The sequence below is a fragment of the Gallus gallus genome, chromosome 3, assembly GCF_016699485.2.
Source record: "Gallus gallus isolate bGalGal1 chromosome 3, bGalGal1.mat.broiler.GRCg7b, whole genome shotgun sequence".
NCBI classification, from domain to species: domain Eukaryota; kingdom Metazoa; phylum Chordata; class Aves; order Galliformes; family Phasianidae; genus Gallus; species Gallus gallus.
Genome location: NC_052534.1, coordinates 99,683,463 through 99,702,315, shown reverse-complemented (window position 1 = coordinate 99,702,315; position 18,853 = coordinate 99,683,463). Strand labels below are relative to the sequence as shown.

General features: G+C 38.4%; 1 long non-coding RNA gene across 1 annotated transcript; it reads right to left on the bottom strand.

Annotated features, from left to right (window-relative positions):
- Nucleotides 1–1,052: 1,052 nt before the first annotated feature.
- On the bottom strand, nt 1,053–11,039 carry LOC107051696. The gene is made up of 4 exons (XR_001463425.4): nt 8,746–11,039; nt 7,129–7,228; nt 6,847–7,037; nt 1,053–6,161 (listed from the first exon to the last, which is right to left on the bottom strand). It is a non-coding gene; the product is annotated as an uncharacterized LOC107051696 (long non-coding RNA).
- Between the last annotated feature and the right edge of the window lie 7,814 nt (nt 11,040–18,853).

The following is an 18,853-nucleotide window of genomic DNA, read 5'->3' as shown; positions in this document are numbered from 1 at the left end:
TAAGGGTCATTTAATGTGAAAAGCCCCCTCTATCAGATAATCACAGTGGTGTTTTATTTTATCCATGTCATGTTCTTGCTGGGCAGATTTAGAAATAAAAAATGCAGTAAACTCATGTTTGTCTCAGGGCCTAACACTGCTTTGCGATAGCGTACCTTCTGTTAACAGAAACCCAAGGATTTCACAACATACGTTATATTGACATAAGACAGAATCTTTTGCCTAGAGGACATTCTAATGATATATTCTCTGTAGTTAAGGTTGCCAGTAGTTTCTGCGTGAGTCTGGTTTTTAACCTTTCAATTTTAAATGGCCAAAACAGAATTAATCTCACTGATGTATTTGTTTGCTCTGGAAAGTTAAAAGCTTGGTGAAAAGCTGACTGGCAAATTACATTAGTAGGATGTGACAGTTTCAGTAAACCAAAGACTTCCTTTTTTTAATGAACATAATGTCTCAAAAGCTTCTGGGCTATCGCTGCACCAAACAGAGTAAATTTTTATTCATCTGAGAATTCCAAAGGGAATCTTTTCATACTTTAAGATGGTAACGTGGTTAGTATTTAAATCATCCTACATGCATTTGGAGAAGACAAATGAAGTTTATGGTGTATGAAATTCAAGAATTTTGCTTTTATGGAATATACGGACTTATAGTAACATTATTCCCGGCATGAAAGAAGAGAGGCTGTACTAACACACTTCTGATGTAGTGCTGGCACCTAATAGCTGCTATTAAGTACTCACATCCTGTCTAGAAATCCAGAGGCATTAAATTCCCAGAAATTCTGGCACAGAGATGAAGCTGTGGTCCTGGGAATGTTCCAGGTAATACCATGGCAAAGAAAATCAGATGTAGGCTGTATTGGAGTGTCTGGGGTGCCCATGTGCTATGGAACTGAGATACAATGGCATTCAGATGATGTCAGTAATGACAAGTCTGAAAGGAAATACAATTAAAAATCAGGGCAGTGGTTTTGTCTACCCCTCCTGATTTGCTGCTGAGCTACAAGTAATGGCTCTCTCCCTCTTCTAAATAAAAATTTCATACTCTTTCATGTTTCTGAGACTTTCACTGATTACTTGCAGGCTGGAAACCTCCAGAGGAACCCAGGAACTACTCAGGGATTCAGAATAATTCTTGAGTTACATAATATTATTTCTGGTATGACTGAGGAATTAAAATTGTGTTTGTAACCTCAAAATTAGTCAGAACTTTCACTCCTCAGGCCAGGAAAATAACATCTTCATACCTGTCAAAGCACCTAGACCCCCAGATTCCTTGGTTGACTGTAGATTTTCAGGGAAGACTCGTACTTTATGTAGGTTGCAAGACCACACATTAGTTAGACTGCCTTCATCCTCTAAAGCTATTGCCATTCTTACTGATTTTGTGTACTTTCCAAATTAATGAGAGAGAAAAATATGCAGTAGCAAAATCAAGTTTAGTGCTGGCAGTTCAGCTGAGTATTTCCAGTCTTTCCAGGAGCTAGGGTTTTTATGTGGAGTTTGATCTGACCCCAAATCCAAGCCAAGAGCAAATGCTACCACATTTAGGGAAATGCAAGGCAATTCAGAGCTCTCTATTTGATGAAAATAGAGAAGTATACAGAAATCCTTCTGCCCACATACGAATTAAAAAATGAATGTTGAAAATAAACAGAATTTGCTGTGATTGTTTCTGCGAATTCATGAGTCCTGTGTGTCTGTCCTGTAAGACTTCAGGCTAATTTTTCCATTCATATTCTGACTGAGGTGGCCATTTTGGAACAGTTGCTTTCAGCTGCATGTATGAAAAGTGCTACCATGTATGAAAGTAATAGTATCGTAGTATTGCACTGATGCTGCAAATCACAAATGATTTGACATCCTCTATAAATTCACTGCTATATATGAAGAACACAAATTGTTATTTAAATATTAGACTGGAGATTTTTGGTGTTAGACTTCAACACTGCTGTAAATAGTACCACAGGCAACAATCTCTAGTTTGGCTATTCTCAACTCCAGAAGACTTTTAAAAAGGTGTTTCAAACCCATTTTGAATCAATAGACTGAATGGTTGCTGGAACACTACTAACTCCACTGGGCTCAGCACTTTTATCACTGCTTTTCTGGTGCAAAAAAAAAAAAAAAAAAAAAAAAGTAAGTGGAACATTACATATTTTTTGTGCGTCTGAGTGTTGAATATATGAATAAACTACATATATATTTTCTGAGCATACAGCACAACCTTCTAGCTGTTAACTGTCAACCTAAAGCCCCATTACACTGTGCATAGCCCTGGGTTGGAGTACTGTGACGTAACTTTCCAGGCACTAGCACAGATAGCATCCTAAGCTTGTAAAATGGTGTCCCTTTACAAACATGAGTTGGTTGGAACCAACACTGTGTTTGTTTTATTTTATGATGGTGCCAAATAACTGGTTCTTATAATTTTTTTTTAACTTGAGCAGAGAAGGAAAAGCATTCATGCTGCCAGACACCAGCATCAGCTGGGCAGTGGCAACAGAGATGAGTCCTCTTGCCTTTCAGCAGACTTTCCTGTAACTGTGCTTCTCTTTTTCTCTCTTCAACAGTTGAAGCTTGTTTGTCTTTCCATCAGTGGAACAAAGACATGCTTGCAGCAATAACTCCAGTAGGAAACACAGCTATCAGTACAGCTTCTCTGCTGAAAACCGCTGTGGTTTTAAATTAAATTAATTGCACTTTAACAGAGGAGAAAAAAAGAAAAACAAGTCTCAGCTGGGAAATGAGGACTTTGCTTGAGATATTTATCTTCATTTGGGCTCAGAACCAAATCACACTTTCTGTTATGAGTGCTGCGGTATTGCTGCTTACATGAGCTCTTTCTGGTCCAATTCTTTGTGCATAATGACATATTCTTGACTACAAAAATGAGCAGAGCCTTAGCTGTGTGGAAAGCTCATATTTCTAGGTAGTAAGAGTTTGAATTCCTTCAGGTTGTTGTGGCAACTGAGCTTAAGCCTCCTCTGTCTCTCATGAGTGGTCCAGATACAATGATGTTATTATTAAAAAAAAAAGACAAAATTCTATCTTTTCCTGGTTTTTCTCTGGGTTTTGCTTTCTTAAGTAAACTTACATATATTTTAGGAGCCCCTGTGTTGTACATTTGTGTTAAATGTGATTTAAGAGGACACTTCCAAGTCTTCAGCACTACAGCAGAACAAAGGAACATCAATCTGTGAATCAACACTGGATGGAAAAGAGGACTTACCCAGAGTTCTGCATTTCTGAATGTGTGTAGCAGAAGAACTGTAAATAACAAAAAAGGGAGATGTTTTCTATGTTCTGTCTCTGTTTAGGATAGGCCACAGCTGACAGTGTTTGATGAAACACTTTTAATTAAATATAATTTATTTTGAATGCAAAATACTCTAGAGGTAACACCATTCCACCATTGAATTATCTAGCCATAAAGGCGACTTCCATCTCTAGAACTCGCAGTCCTTCATATTTGTCTCGTAATGGCGTTAAGGTGACAGGCCAACAGTGAAATAATATAACTCTATTATTTACATTTCATTGCTTGTTATGTCCTTGCAGGTTATTTGTCACAACAATTAGCCATTGTAAATGTACATTTACTTCATTTATTTATTTATTTTTAATAATTGCACCTCTTGCTTAGTTAGTCACCGCTGTTTCTACTTAGGCACAAGGGCTGACTCAGTGGAGTTACTCATCCCATTCAGAAACAGTGAGGCAGGTTGCAGAACTAAATTTTGTGAACTCTAATTTTTCATTTAGTTGTTTCAGCAACGAACTTGCCAATCAGAATATCAAACAATCTCATCAATCTAGATTCATCCTATCTTGCCTAGATGTTAAATCAGAAATGCATTTCCAGAAGACAGTTTTAACTGTAGCTAGGCTGATTTTCTTCCAGTGATACCTATCTTTCCTGTTGACTTGAAGACTCAAACTCTCAATTAAAACACAGCCAGATGCAATGAATGCTTGTATGTTTTATGATTATTTTGTTTTCTTAGGCAATGGCAATGTGCTGCACAACATGATGGGCACACACACAGAATCATTGCCTATATCAAATAGGTACTCAGATAGTACTACGGTACTCACATAAATCAGATAGTACTACAGTACTATCAAACAATAACGAGTGCACAGGAATGAGGTTTAAAAGGTTTATGTGATGGAGAGATATTTGTTAGAATTTGGCAAACTTTTCCATAGAATAAACACTTTATTACAAGGGGTTTGAAAGGAGAGTCTGTCCTACTGCCATCCATCATTATTTCTGAGAACAGAGTACAGCGTGGAAGAAGTCAGGGGCAAAAGAGGTAACAAGAAGCTAAAAGCTGCAGGGCTGCGTGCATTAACCGGGGAGCAAAATGGGTCAGGGAAAAAAAGAGCAGGAGAAGTTCTGTAGAGGAAGGCAGCAGATGCAGCGAGATGCTAAATGAAGTTGTTAGAGAGAAGGATTACAGCAAATAGGTCAAAGGATTATTCTTAAGGATGGGAAATGTCTGAATTCTGAGAGATGAAAAGTGATTCATTCTTAAATTGTGATATGTGTGTCTTCATGTTATGCTCCTTCAGCAAGTTACAACAACTAAGCCCTCTGATTCTGCATTATAACCTCAGAATCCATGCATAAACTTTTATCATGAAATTGGTACCGAACAAGGTACCATGGATACTAAAGGAATTACTTCAAATGACAACTCTTGTCTAGATCATTAAATATTTTTTCCCTTTGAGAACTAAATACATTTCTAGTTCTGAATGTTTTGGTTTCAGTCACACACACTTGCTTTTGTTTCTTAAATAATATTCTGGAAGCTGTAATCAAAATCAAGATACAAAGACGTCCAAATGATCACCAAAGACAAGGTAACGTGACCTATGTTCCTGGAATGGTTCTGGGACCTCAGCGGACAAAACCAAGCAAAATGTGTGCTTAATGAGTGTACAACACAACATTTCCTGGCAGGACAGGATTCAAAATTAAATGTCATTAAATGTTCATACATAGTAGATATGGTGATATCTCTATAAACATCTTTCTAAAGGAAGAAGTCCTTGCTTTTGCTTTTGTCCTTGGAGGTAAAGGAAAGTGGCAATTCTGTCGTCTCTTACGTGTGGATAAAGAAAATTCAAAGGCTTAAAACAAAAGGAAAATTCTTAAACATGCTCTGCTGTCTTTTTTCAGATCACATTAGTTATGATTCATGTTCCTATCCTTCATTTTTTCATACTGTACTCTTGGGACAGCAGGAAAATTGCAAAGGGCTAAATGAGTATTACATTGTCAAAAAGGTGAAAGGCCTATCTATCACATCCTGTTTTTTTGATCAGATAATTTGTCGAGAGGGTGCAAAGTAGTAAATATTCTAGGTAGATAGGTTGTTTCATTTTTTAAATTATTACTATTATATATATAATTTTGTGTTTGAATCAGATACCCACAGAACGGCAGGTAGGCAGGGACTCCTGGGTCCCTCTGGCCTAACCCCAGCTCCACAGGGACACCCAGAGCAGGGCACTCAGCACCAAGTGCAGATGGCTGCTGGAGATCTCCAAGGAGGCCCCACAGGCACTGGGCAGCTTGTGTCAGTGCTCCATCACCCACACAGCACAGAAGTGCTCATCAGTGTTTGCATGGAAACCCCCGCGTTCCAATTTGGGTGTTTTGCCTTTTGTCTTGGAAGATAAGATATGCATTGTGTTTTTGCTTTTTCTTTTATAATTGAATCTAAATGTCAATTTATCTGAAAGAAAGGACCATGCTAATGTGAAGTGTAATTAGGTGAACACTGAATAAGGTCCTTAAGGAACAGACACAAAAAAGCAGTACTTCTGTTAAACCTCTCTTTCCAAGAACTTCTTGGATCCTTTTCAAATCCTAGAATATAAGAAAAAACATTTCTCACATCAGAAAGTCAGGCAAAACTTGCAACAAAATTAATATATATGTAGGTGGCAGAATTTTTTTTTTCTGCTTCATCTCTTGTTTTCTGTTCTAAGATTCCTTCAGAAGTTTAGAGGTTGAATACTATGCAGAGAAGCAATTCTGGATGTCAAAGAGCACCCACTGGTGTGGATCAGTCATCCGCTGGGATTATATTTTCACCATCAGCAAAGATCCCGAGACTGATTTGGACCCAGATGTCACATCTGTATAAATGAAATTAAACAATGACCTGGATGGTGAATTGAGAACAAGCACTGATGCTGGGAATCTATTTTCTGTATGTTCCAGTAAGATTTACATGGTAAAGCCAGTGTAGTACTTCAATGGCCAAAATAATATGCATAGAAAACGTATACCTACACTGTTAGAATAAAAATTGAGTGCCAAAATAAAAACGTAATGCCCCATTTGAATTATCTAAACAAGTATTTTAAATAGTGGCACAGCACAACTGAATGTTAATGTCTAATAATAAAGAAGGTTCTATATATGTAAAATAGGAATCTCGAGTATGAAGTTTTGTTCCTATCAAACATTTTAATCCATAATTATGAAGAGGAAATATTTGTGCAATCAACAAGAGTGATGAGCATTCAGTTAGCTTACTTTCCTCTACGGATAGTCACCTCATATTGCATTGGTGAAGGGAAAGAGAATCTTCCTCTATTATACATACTTGCCATAAGTGATAAGTGTATTTTCTTAGTGCCATAAATATCACCTCAAACATTTTTTCACTGGATTCATTTCTTACTGGATTCCATGGAAAACAGTCTTGGAAAATCTTAATGTTAATAAAAAAAGAGTCCTATTCTGAACTGTGGTGGAATAAAGATGTGGGGAAAAGAGACAGAAAATCATTTTTCAAACAGAAGTAACATCAGTTACCTTAGAAACTCTGAGTAGTTTTTCTCACATCTTCAAAAGTGTTCCAGAAACCAAAATATCAGTAATGGGGAGGTTTTTATGTTGTAAGCTGTAATTGCAGTTTTGTTATGTGTTTGTGAAAATTGTCCCAATGAGGAGAGTGAGAAAAAGGCCACACACTTGTAGTTTCCATTCCAATAAATAACTCTTCTCTGGAAAAAGGAAAAAAAAAAAAGTTTCTACAAAACTGCTTTGTAATGTTGTGTATCTTAAAATGCAAGAATAACCACATAATTTACTCACACACTTTGATATGTATTTGTTCCATGATGTGGATCCATGTAATCATAACAATCTCTTCCAGCATTTGAAGATCAAAAGGCAATTGAACTTCTCTGAGCTCCTGGTGAAATCACTTAAATTAGAACAGACTTTAATTTGGTCCTTTCTATCTGCTGAAATTCAATAGTTCACACAAAAAATAAAATGTTGCATTTGGCATTTAAAATTTATCTTATAACAATAGAAGGAACTGTCTTAGAGTGTGAGAAATTATTCTCTCAAAAAGTTTACAGGAATTAATGAGCTTGGCTGTTCTCTTATGCAGCTGCAACCCAGAAATCAGGGAGCTGTTGCTGGCATATGACCACTGAGAGTGGAAAATAAAACCTTGGTGAGCGTCTACAAAGAGAAAATTGAAGGAAACAGGAATAGAGCTGCTTGGGTAAATGACTGTTTACAAGGATGGATAGTGATGGGACAAGGGGGAATGGTTTTAAACTGAGACAGGAAAGGTTTAGGTTAGATCCTAGGGGGAAGTTTTTCACCCAGAGGGTGGTGATGCACTGGAACAGGTTGCCCAAGGAGGTTGTGGGTGCCTCATCTCTGGAGGCATTCAAGGCCAGGCTGGATGTGGCTCTGGGCAGCCTGGTCTGGTGGTTGGCGACACTGCACATAGCAGGGGGGTTGAAACTCGATGATCATTGTGGTCCTTTTCAACCCAGGCCACTCTATGATTCTATGATTGTATGACTTTTAAAGAGCCACAGTATTGCATAGTTCATATCCCAGTGTCTGAGATCCATATGCTCAACAAGTACAAATTCATTTTGTCTCCTTTTTTGCTATTTTTCTCTTCCCTCTTTCATCTCCCCTTACCATTTGCTTTGTAATGTAGCACAGTGAATAGGGTGAATCAAGTTAACCTGCCAGCATTATCTATGGTTCTGTTTATTTCTTGGAAATTGCTTTGCTCTCTCTGTGCTAGCTGACTAGGAAACTCTCAGCTTGTTCTGGCTATTTTTTAATATTATTTATTTTTTATTTATTTTTATTCTATTTTTCACTTATAAGGTTTGGCAGTGCAATAGATGGTAAGACATTATTTTTGTATGTCTGCGTATAATATATGTGAAGTGGTCATCATTTATCCTTGATCTTTTGCAAAAATTATACTGCAGTTGATCATTGCAAGAATCTCTTTACTTAGTATTTTAACTATTTTTCAAATTTTAGGGAAAGAATAAAAAAAACACAGAAGCATATCCCGAGTTGAAAGGAACCCATAAGGGATCACTGAGTCCAACTCCTGGTTCCATACAGGACTACACAGAAATCAGACCACAGTGGAAGATATTTGTATCTGGCTAACAAAGTTTATTTTCTATCCATCATTTCCCATTTAATGATGAAACCAGTAGCATGACTTTTATCTCTGCTAAGGACATACACTGGTTCCAACATGAGTATCTTGAAATATGAGTAATTCTTTAATTCTCATAAAGCAGCCTGCAAAATAAAATCCACATTTACTGCAAGAGTTTGTTGGTCTTCTGGATCCTTTTCCCATACTATTAATGCAGGAGAATGCCTCAGGAATCTCACTGTAAATGTTGGGCTTTCAGTTGCTTATCACCTCACCTGAAAAATCTTCAGTTGCAGAAGATGTCTCACGGAGAACTGATAGAGACATTAGAACTGTTGGCCAGGTAGCTGCCAGTCATCTATTGCAAACATAACATATATGAATGAAACTGTTATTGATGAGCAATTAATGTGCATGGCTGGCAGCTAGTTTCTTCCATTTAAATAATTCAATGTGTTCCCCTTGAAAACAGTATCTGTATTTGTGGAAGTTTTGAGATTTGCAAGCACCAGAAAATGAAATCCTCTGTTTATCCGCTGGATGTACAGAGTTGCCCAGGACAGCTCTGACCCCATGAACTGGCTGCCATGTGCCTGGAAGACCTATTACAACATAAATCCCTTTGCATGCAGTTGCAGGTGAAAGTGGTGATAATTAAGTATTGTCATGTTCCTGCACTGTGCCTGAACTGAGTCCAAACATGCTTTTTAAAATTATATTCACCATTTCCCAAACAATCCAGAGGTCTGGCTTAAACTTGCTTCATTAATGGAAGGGAATCTGAGTCAGAATTGCAGGGCATCACTGCAGCACACTGACTACATTTGAAGTAGATTTATCAGTGTACTACAGGCGTTCTGCATCACTCTGAAAATACAAGGATAACACAGAACCTACTTTGCTTCTCCTGCTGCTTGTATGTACAAACAAAAATTTGCAGATGAGAAATCATAAATATGAAGTAAGTGCCTTACAGCAGGATATGTAATGTGGGTATGGTGTGCAAGCTATGAGCTGCCTCTAAGGACAGAGGAAGAAATTGAGAAATAAATGTATTTTCTTTTGTCACAAGAGTGCAGCTCAGCTCCAGGCTGAAGATGTAGGTCTTGTGTCATGGCCTTGCAAGTATCAAAAGCCACACACCTAGATATTTGGTTCTGGAGTTATGTCTCAGGGACTGTATAAGTAAGTATGTTTTGTTTTAGTTACTAAAATATTGTGAATGGTAACACAAGATAAAGAAAATAAACTCCTCCATCACTGAAGTTTTATTTGGAGAAATTCAGACTTGGAATAATACATCCATTTTTAGCAGTTGTTGTCTGTAAATTACAACCAGAACCATATGCTGTCTTAGATTATCTCTCACCACAATATAAGTTGTTGTGTTTGTTGTTTTTTTTTTTTTCCTGGAAGCATTTAAAAGACTAATGGTACTTCTATCACTCAAGTACTGTTGCTTCTCGTACATGGACAACTTTGATCTCCTTATTTTACAAAACTCCCTCATGTTGTCATTTAAAACAGTCAGAAAGTTGAAAAATAGCTGTGTGGGTTATTTTGTGGTTGATTTAGGCCATATGCTATAATTTCTAATATCCAGCATGCAATTAATCACAAAAAAAAAAAAAAGTCATTAAAAATTTTAGGGAATGCTTAATATCAAAATCCAAAACCACGTCTATGTTATTTATGCTATCAATGCACTGCTCTGTGACAAGCCCAGGTCTCAAGCCTGTTATGAAGAAGGGACACATTTTGAGATGTTTAAGAGGAGGTTCCAAAAGAAGGATTTGAAAGAGAAATAACCAGCTAGCTAAAGGCTGAAGGGCAAGAGAGAAGCTGTGTCTGTACTGGGAAATTAAACAAGTGTGGGATCATTCTGCAGCGTGGAATCTCGTATCTGTGCTACTCAACACTTTTGCCCTAGAGATACAGATTTCTGCCTGAACACTGCACATTGGAAATGCTGCCTGGCTTCTACTGGCTTCTGAGCAGTGCCCAGGAGCTGCTCAGGAGGAATAATAGCTATCCCGAGCCAGAACTGTCAGGGAGCAGCCTAAGAGTTTAACAGCGCAGATGGCTGCAATGCCACTGACCCTGCTGCCCTCATTGTTAGTGTAGATTGACCTGTGGTTCTGTATGACTCTGCTCTGCAACAAGGCATGTAACTTTGTACATTGTCAGGGAGCACTGTCTGGTGGGATAGAACGTGGTGAGGGACATGAGGAGCTTAGTACAATGGTTCTCATTTAATTAGGATGGCTTGGATCACCTCTGCATTTCAGCAAAAGTTAAACCTATGGCACTCTTGGCTTAATGCACCATCTCTGGAGATGCACAAGGTCAGGCTGGATGGGGCTCTCAGCACCTGATGGAGTTGTAGGTATCCCTGTTCATTGCAGGGGAGTTGGAATAGATGGCCTTTAAGGCTCCTTTCCCAACTCAAAGATTCTATGATTCTATGACATCACATGGAACTGTAAGATGTTGTGGCTGCAGGAGGTTAAAGAGTTTCCTTTATGTAATCTAACACCAACACATGATATCTTTCTAGATTAAGTAACAACTGTCAGTGTTCACTAATCCAGTGCTGCAGCTCTGTGTTAGAGCACAGCATCCTGAAGTGACCCAAGCTGCAGCGCAATGTGACTGCCTTTCCACACATAGTAACACTCAGAGTTTATACGAGTAGCTCAAGGTGTGAGACTGAGAATACTTGAACTATCTATTATATATATATAAATATATATATATTTTCAGTTATCCTGAAAACTAGGTTTCTTCCTGTGGTTTGTTATAGCTAATTGAAAATGTGTATCCAACCAGGTCTGGCCAATTTAAGAGAGAGATTCAACATCCCTCCAGACATTTCTGGTCAAACCAGTTCTTATCCTCTCCCTCCTCCTCTTCAGTACAGCTTGTTTTGAAACGCATCTAAGATTAAGCTGCTGAAAGAAGGCAACTCCCATTGATGCAGGAGCAATTTTTGGATCAACGTAAAACAAAAATAAATTTTAATTGCTAAGTATAAATGTACCTCAATAAAAGAAAAATATAAAATATGATAGAAAAAAGAGATTGGCTAAAGCTGAGAATGTATTCCTTCTTTTCAAACTGAGAATCAGTCAACCAGTCAGAGAATCAATCAACAAAACATCTGAGGTGAATTCATATTTTTCATATGAATTGCAAAATTCCTGCGAACCTCTCATGACATTTCAGTCTGATTGTCAACTTCTAATCTGAGCTTGATCTTACACCACAGATTGTTGTAACCCAGAAGGAAATACTATTTCCAGAGCTTGCATCTATTCTGCATGAATATAAATAAAAATGTTGTAATTAGGGGAACTCATGGGCTGATGTTTGTGCTGTATTGACATCAGTGAACAAAGTCTCACCTGCATGTGTAGAAATGAACAAAGGGGGCAACACAAAAGAGCTACAAGAATCATGTTCCTCTCTTTACTCATCTCCTTGAGAACAAGGATTAACATTGATCTTGTGAATGAATGAAAGAACCCATCAGTGCAGAGGAAACTTTCAGGAAGATGTGACACTTGAGGGAACAGTTTGTGATCTGCTACTCCAGGGCACCAAAGCAGATATTTAAGGTTCCATTTTCACAAAAGTATTCCTGAGCTATATACACAAATCTGCAATGCTAAACCAGTAAAAGAATCTGACATAGAATTCAAGAGCATGTAATTCAATTATTGTAGGAATGACCCTTCTTCCAAGTAACCTTAAAATAAAATAAAATGTGAAAGCATACAGCAGAACAACACAAAATGCCAGATGAGATTTCTGACAACGTTTTGCTAATTTAATTGTTTAGACTTGTCTGAAACACAAGAGAAACTAAAATACTTTGTATCTACTGCAGCACTGTGCCCCTGCTCATGGCCTATTTCTATGTGACTTGTTGCCTCAGAAATTGATTTTAGTTGTCTGTGAATACCTCAGAGCATGAGACACTTTTATCTTCAGTGTTATCCTTTGTTGTGGCATTGGTGATACTTATACAAAACTAACTTTACTGTCAGGAAAATTATTCTGAATGCAGCAGTTCCTCAAGGCTTATGAATGTCCTGGAAAGCAAGAAAAGAACTAACTATAATAGAAGAACAAGTGTGGAACATAGAAATGTGAGCTCAGTTATGACTCATCTCTAAATAGCACCATCAAAACATGATAGTATCCAAATACGTTTCCCCTAGTTAGCATTTATCACTGAGCTCTTTGAATACGTGTTTTTCATCTGCATTGATATTATTTTAATAGCAACCCCTAATTTGGGCTGACATTTCACTGTCCTTATTTCACAATTTATTCTGACCTCAGCCAAGCTACTTAACGTAGGAGGAAGATGTTGGGGTTCAATTTTTATCAAAAAATAGTGTGCACATGTTTACTTTTCCATGGCAACTAACCCATTTGAAGTCCGTCTTCATTTACAGAATTAGTGTCCTATTGAACTCTGTGAATAAGGGCAGTGTCCAGCATAAATGCCTCCAGGATCCCTGTAGCAGTCCACTTAGGAAAAGGGAAGCTGCAATGCCAATAAACAGACCATGCCAGACTCTGAGCAGTCTGTGCCTATGTCTACTAAAAGACCTGGGATGTAGAGGAGCATCATTAGAGAGTGGGGTTGGCTCAGCTTGGAGAAGGGAAAGCTGATGGGGCATTTGTCTTTCTTGCCCACAGCTACTGATAACCAAGAGATAATGCTGTGCTGCTAGGGCTTGTGAGGAGTACAGCTGGGAAGAGAATAAGTAGAAAGAGTATTGGTTGCATTTCAGTTTCACACCCTATGTCCCATATTGAAATCATAGGAAACTACAGGAAACAGTTCTATATGTTTTTAACGCATAAGTTTCTGAGGCAGGAAAGTTCCTTCTTGTGTGAGATGTGAAAAATAATGCAGTTGGACAAACAGGTCCATTTCACTGTCAGAACTGGGAGCCAAGTCAACCAGGATCAAAAAAGAAAACAGAAAATAAAAAGAAAAACAAAACAAAACAAAAAAAACAACCCAACAATCCAAAGGCAATTTCTCAATTTTCTAAGCCCTAACACGTTTTGTTGAGGGACCATCATTTAAGATGGAAGCAGGAGTGGAGGTCATACTCTGATTCTCATGGGAAAGACCCACCTTCATCTATGTGAGTAAAAAACAAAAACAGACACAGAATATAAAAAGTGGGAATATTCAGGCTTGGTTTTTGGTACCAGAATGTCTTGATCTAGAATGATGAAAATTTTCCACTTCCAAAGAAAGCATCAAAATAAACAAAAGCAGTAAATACGGCTGTGTTTTTTACCACATGGCTTTTGTTATACAAAATAGTGTAACTCTGAAAGGACTAAATTCTTGTCATTCACGTGGGTGGAAGGCACCAAAAACCAGCAGGATTAGGTAGAGTGGAAATGCTGATGGTAAATTGGTTGTTTACAGTTCTGCCTTTCACTGTTGAAATGACCTATAGCAGCTTAAACATTTCATGGATAGATGGCTACAAAGATGGCTACAAAGAGGGTTCAGAGGTTAATTTGAACAGTTTAAAGCTCTGAAAAGTATAAGTACTTAACTACAATAAAAATATGTGTGTAAAATGTGTTCCTTAGATCAGGGGTGATGCTTTCCCCTTCTACCAGTGTGTCATAATGCATCATCCCACCTGGCAATCCTGTGGGAAACAGTTGTGCTGAAAATCTGCATTAAAATGATGATGTTCTTGTTTATTTCTGATGGCATTTGACTGGAGAAGTTTTTACATGTAGGCTGCTCTGAAACTAACGCCTTTTATTTATTTCCATGGAAACTGCAACAGATAGGAAGAGCACAATAACACTATTTGATAGAACAAATTCTCAGCTACAAAACACTATTTTTCAACCTTAGTCACCACCATTATATGATTCCCATGGATAAGCTGATCATTTTGTGGTGTGACAGCTGTGCACGGCCCTCCAGAACGTGGCTTGTCTTTGACATCATTTTTGTCTCTGCAGTAACGCACCACCCACTGCCTCACTGTGCTCACATCCCCTGTTTGGTCACCATACATGTTCAGCAAGCATCAATGAATATCAGTGGGTGCCATGGTTTCCATATGGAGGAATTCAACCCCACACCTTTGCTTCACACACACTTCCATGTCAGACTCCATGCTGTCAGAGTGCCCCCCTGCTGCCATATGTCACACGACAACAACATGTAATGGGATATTGGTGGGAAGGCTCAGCCTCTACTGCCATTTCACCATCTGCCTCTGATGCCATGGGCCAACATAATAAAGTAGGAGGTATTACTTTTGGAGCAACGCTCCTATATTTCTATGTTAGCATGCAATTTGTATTGGTTGATAAGTTTAATGCCAAAATAAAGGACTAGCTTTATAAATGTGAATATTGTCACTATGCTGGGTAGTAAAATAGCTAATTCTGTGGCAGAATTAAGATTTATGGACATAAAAAAAGGCCAAGAGATTTTCATTTCTGAAAAACATTTCAGACATGTAATTTTGTGGTTGTAAATCCTCAGCCATAACTGTCTTTCTAACAGAACCCCAGCTGCTGTATAGCTCTTCTTGAGCACTAATTTTATTTAATTTGCCTTATTTCCCTGTCTGTCTGGTTGTTTTGTTTTTCCTCTGTAATTTCTTTAAGATATTGTTTATGTTGTGTCCTCCCCAGCACAATAATTTCTGAAAGAACAGAGTGTGAGTGTCTGTGTGCTTCAGGACAACAGCTGAGAGGTTAATAGGAAAGTGCACCTTGCCTCTGCTTCAAGAATGAGTATGGAATGGATGATTTTAAGATGGGAGGACTTCGAGAAATGTTTATTATCTAATTCTCCTTCCGTTCCCTTAAACCATCATTCTTTTGTCTCCATACTCTATCCTGTTTTTGTAGGTTGCCACAGTGATCATCTGTCCCCTACAGCATTTGTATACATCCACTGAACTCCAGAAGCTCTGCTGTGAGTTTAGCTTTTGGCAGGCAGAGTCTGTAGGAAGTCAGTGCCTCACAAAACTGGAAGCTGACTGCTGTCTGCTTCTTTCATATCTGAAGGACTCAAGGGCCAGAAAGCTTTTTGTTTTTCTGTTTTTGTTTTCATATGTTTTATCTGTTTGGGTTTTGTTTTGTTTTGTTTTGTTTTGTTTGTTGCTTTATTTTGTTTTTCTGTGTGTATCAGTTGGCCTAATAAAAAATATTACCTCTGTCTATAGGATTTGTTTTTACCCCAGAACTTCACAGCAGCAGAACATCTGTAACACAGCTCTTGCTATCCAGGGGCAAGTTCACATTCACAAATGTATTATTTCCTCTTCTCATGCATTTTTTCTCAGTATTTTTCCATTTCAGATAGAGCCATTTTAAGATTTTTATGATTCCACGATCCCTTTGCAGTTTGTTTCTGCTTTTAGAATTGTTTCAGGGTTGCGGAGTTGTGAAGAATAATATAAGAATCTGTGAGTAATAATGCTTCATCAGTCCCAGTTTCCTGGATAATGCAGTGTGGCTCCATTGGACAAAATGATGCAGCACAGTGTAAGCTTAACATAACGTGTCATGAACCTTATTGCTCAAATATTGGCCTTTTATATAAAAGAAATTTGCAAAGAAATACAAATAGATGTTATCTCCCCACAAAAATAAAACGGCCGTCTTCTAAGTACTGCAAAATTGAGAACTAAGAAGGCCAAATAAATCGAAAATGTGAGGCAGTCCTTTTTACACTGATTAACTCATTGGCCTGATCTAAACTGCATAATCTTGCAGTTTCAAAGACCAAGTTCCTTTTGGGATTAAGCATGCAGAAGGGAAAACAAAGATGGGAAATACAATCTGAAAAAGAATGATAACAGAAATGCCCATATCCTGCTCTATAACTGTAAAGAGAACATAGAGACATCAATTAAAGAACCTCAGACATCCCTGTCTGGAGAATGAATCAGCATCCTGGATTTTCTGTCAAGATTCAAGCCACTGATAGCCTTATTCAGCCATCTTATTGAAAGAGGAAGTGAACAGCCAAATCAGATTTACAGTCTCTGTACCACGCATGGTTTGCACATCTCTGCCATACTCTCCTAGGTCATTTCTTTTTCAGGCTCCAAGACCCTGAGCCTACTCAATCCTTCCAAACATGGAAGCTCTTATACACCATTGGCTACTCTTTTTCTAAATCCTTCCTGACACATCCCACCTGCAGCACAGGGTTTGGCCCCAGATTTGCAGTGTGTACTTGTATCTATTTGACTACATAGTGTGCCATGATCAGAAGGACACTTGAGTGATTAGAGAAATGACTGCAACAGAAATAGAGGCTAAGAGAAGACTGGCATTTAAAAGCATATGGCACAAACCTCTGATGGCTTCTCTATTACAAATGATATAAAGCCATTACAAGGCTCTCTGCTGTATAACCTGAAGCCACTGAACATTTTCTGCTAGCTACATTAAGTGCCAACATATTTGTTTCAGACCTTATGATTCTGACTTTTTTTATGTTAACTTTGGTACAGTGCAACTCCACTCTCACTTGAAATACTCCTGGATCACATCAAAGAAGGGAGGAGAAGAAAGCACTTCAACTCTTACTTTGAAGCCTCAATTTTACTTCAAAATATTTCCTCCCAAGTCTTAAAGTGTAGCTTAGGGTTCTTAATGCATTAACAACAAGTTATAGCTCAAATGCAGGATCATTCTTGATGTACTTCTTTCAGAAAATGCAAAAATCTGCAGTCAGAGAAGCTGGAGGGAGGGACACAAGCTGGAAAGATTTGAGTCATCTCTTTTATAGGAAAACTGACTGACAGAATAGTTCTGCTCAGGGATGGATGAGCACACAAGCATGGCGGGGGGGAGCTCCAGATCCTGACCCCTTTTTCCTCTTCCCAGCTGTATATGAATACAGGCTGTTCCCCATCAGCTGCCGTGCTGATTGAGTGAGGTCAGAGGGACATCTGCACTGAGCTATAGCAGCACAGAAGCTGAATGCTTTGAAAAGCCATTTTGGCGGTACACAGACTTGTAGATCGTCTGTCTGTCCAGGGCTGTCTGAAAGGAAGATGCATTGCTGTTTCATTCAGAGCAGGCAAACAAAGAAATGCTCAAAGTGTTGGGAATGCCTTTCGGAAAGTTACCATAACCCAGTGCATTTCTAGAGCCTGCTTACTAATGAGGGTTTTGTTCTGAAATGTTAAAGGCTGGGATTGCTTCCGAGGAGGGAACATTTCCTTTCTTCCACCTGGAAGCCAAATCAGCAGAGCTGTGTGGCAGCGCAGGCTCTGTGCTCAGAAGAGACAGGGAGCAGTGCTTTTGTGTAGCATCAGCTAAAATCGTTATGTGGTCCCATCTGTTAAATCTCATCACAGAGACTGCTGGAAATCAATTTTGTTTGTTGTTATTGCTGAAGAATTCTTAAAGGAGGTAAATTTAAAGGCACTGCTGTCCAGAACAGCTCGCGAATATCTATACATTTCTTGCTCATTAGAGACCACCATTTGGTACTGCTTATTGCCATGTTATACATGACCAAGAGAATAATGTTTTCACAATCTTCAAAAATAAGTTTTATTTGTGTTAAGAGAATGCATATATAAACATTATAGAACTGCTTGTGATTGTGTTGTTTTGCTGTTTTTCTTCTTTTTCTAAGCTTAGTTCTATTTATAATGTTATTCCTGGAGAAGCACATTTCAGCGTGGCTCAGGTTTCAAGACACTGCTTTCCTTGCTTATCAGAATCTCACAAACTGCATTTCCTTTACTGCCTTTTATAAAAGGGCATAAGGGGCTCAAGTTCATGTCGTGCCTAAAGATAACGCTATGAGGGCTGCTCCAAAAGTAATGCCTCCTATTTTTATTATGTTGGTCCATGATGTCAGAGGCAGATATTGGTGGTATGGTGGATGAGGCTGAACCTTCCCACCAATATCCTGTTACATTTTTTTTTTGTCATGTGACAGATGGCAGCAGAGAGGCAGTCTGACAAAATGGTGTCTGACATGGAAGAGCAGATGAAACAGAGACGTGGAGTTGAATTCCTCCATATGGAAAAAATTGTGTCTATTGACATTCATCAGTGCTTGCTGAACAGATGCTTGCTGGAGACCAAGCAGTGGATGTGAACACAGTGAGGTAGTGGGTAGTGCATTTCAGCAATGGTGATGTCAAAGACAAGCCATGTTGCAGATTTCTATGGCCTTGCAGATTTCTATGAGTGTAGGCTCTTGTTCATAGCGGGCAAAAATTGCACAGCTAATAGTGGTGACTACTCTGAAAAATGGTGGTTTGTAGCTGAGAATGTGCTGTATCAAATAGTGTTATTATGCCTTTTGTATCTGTTGTGGTTTCCATGGAAATAAAT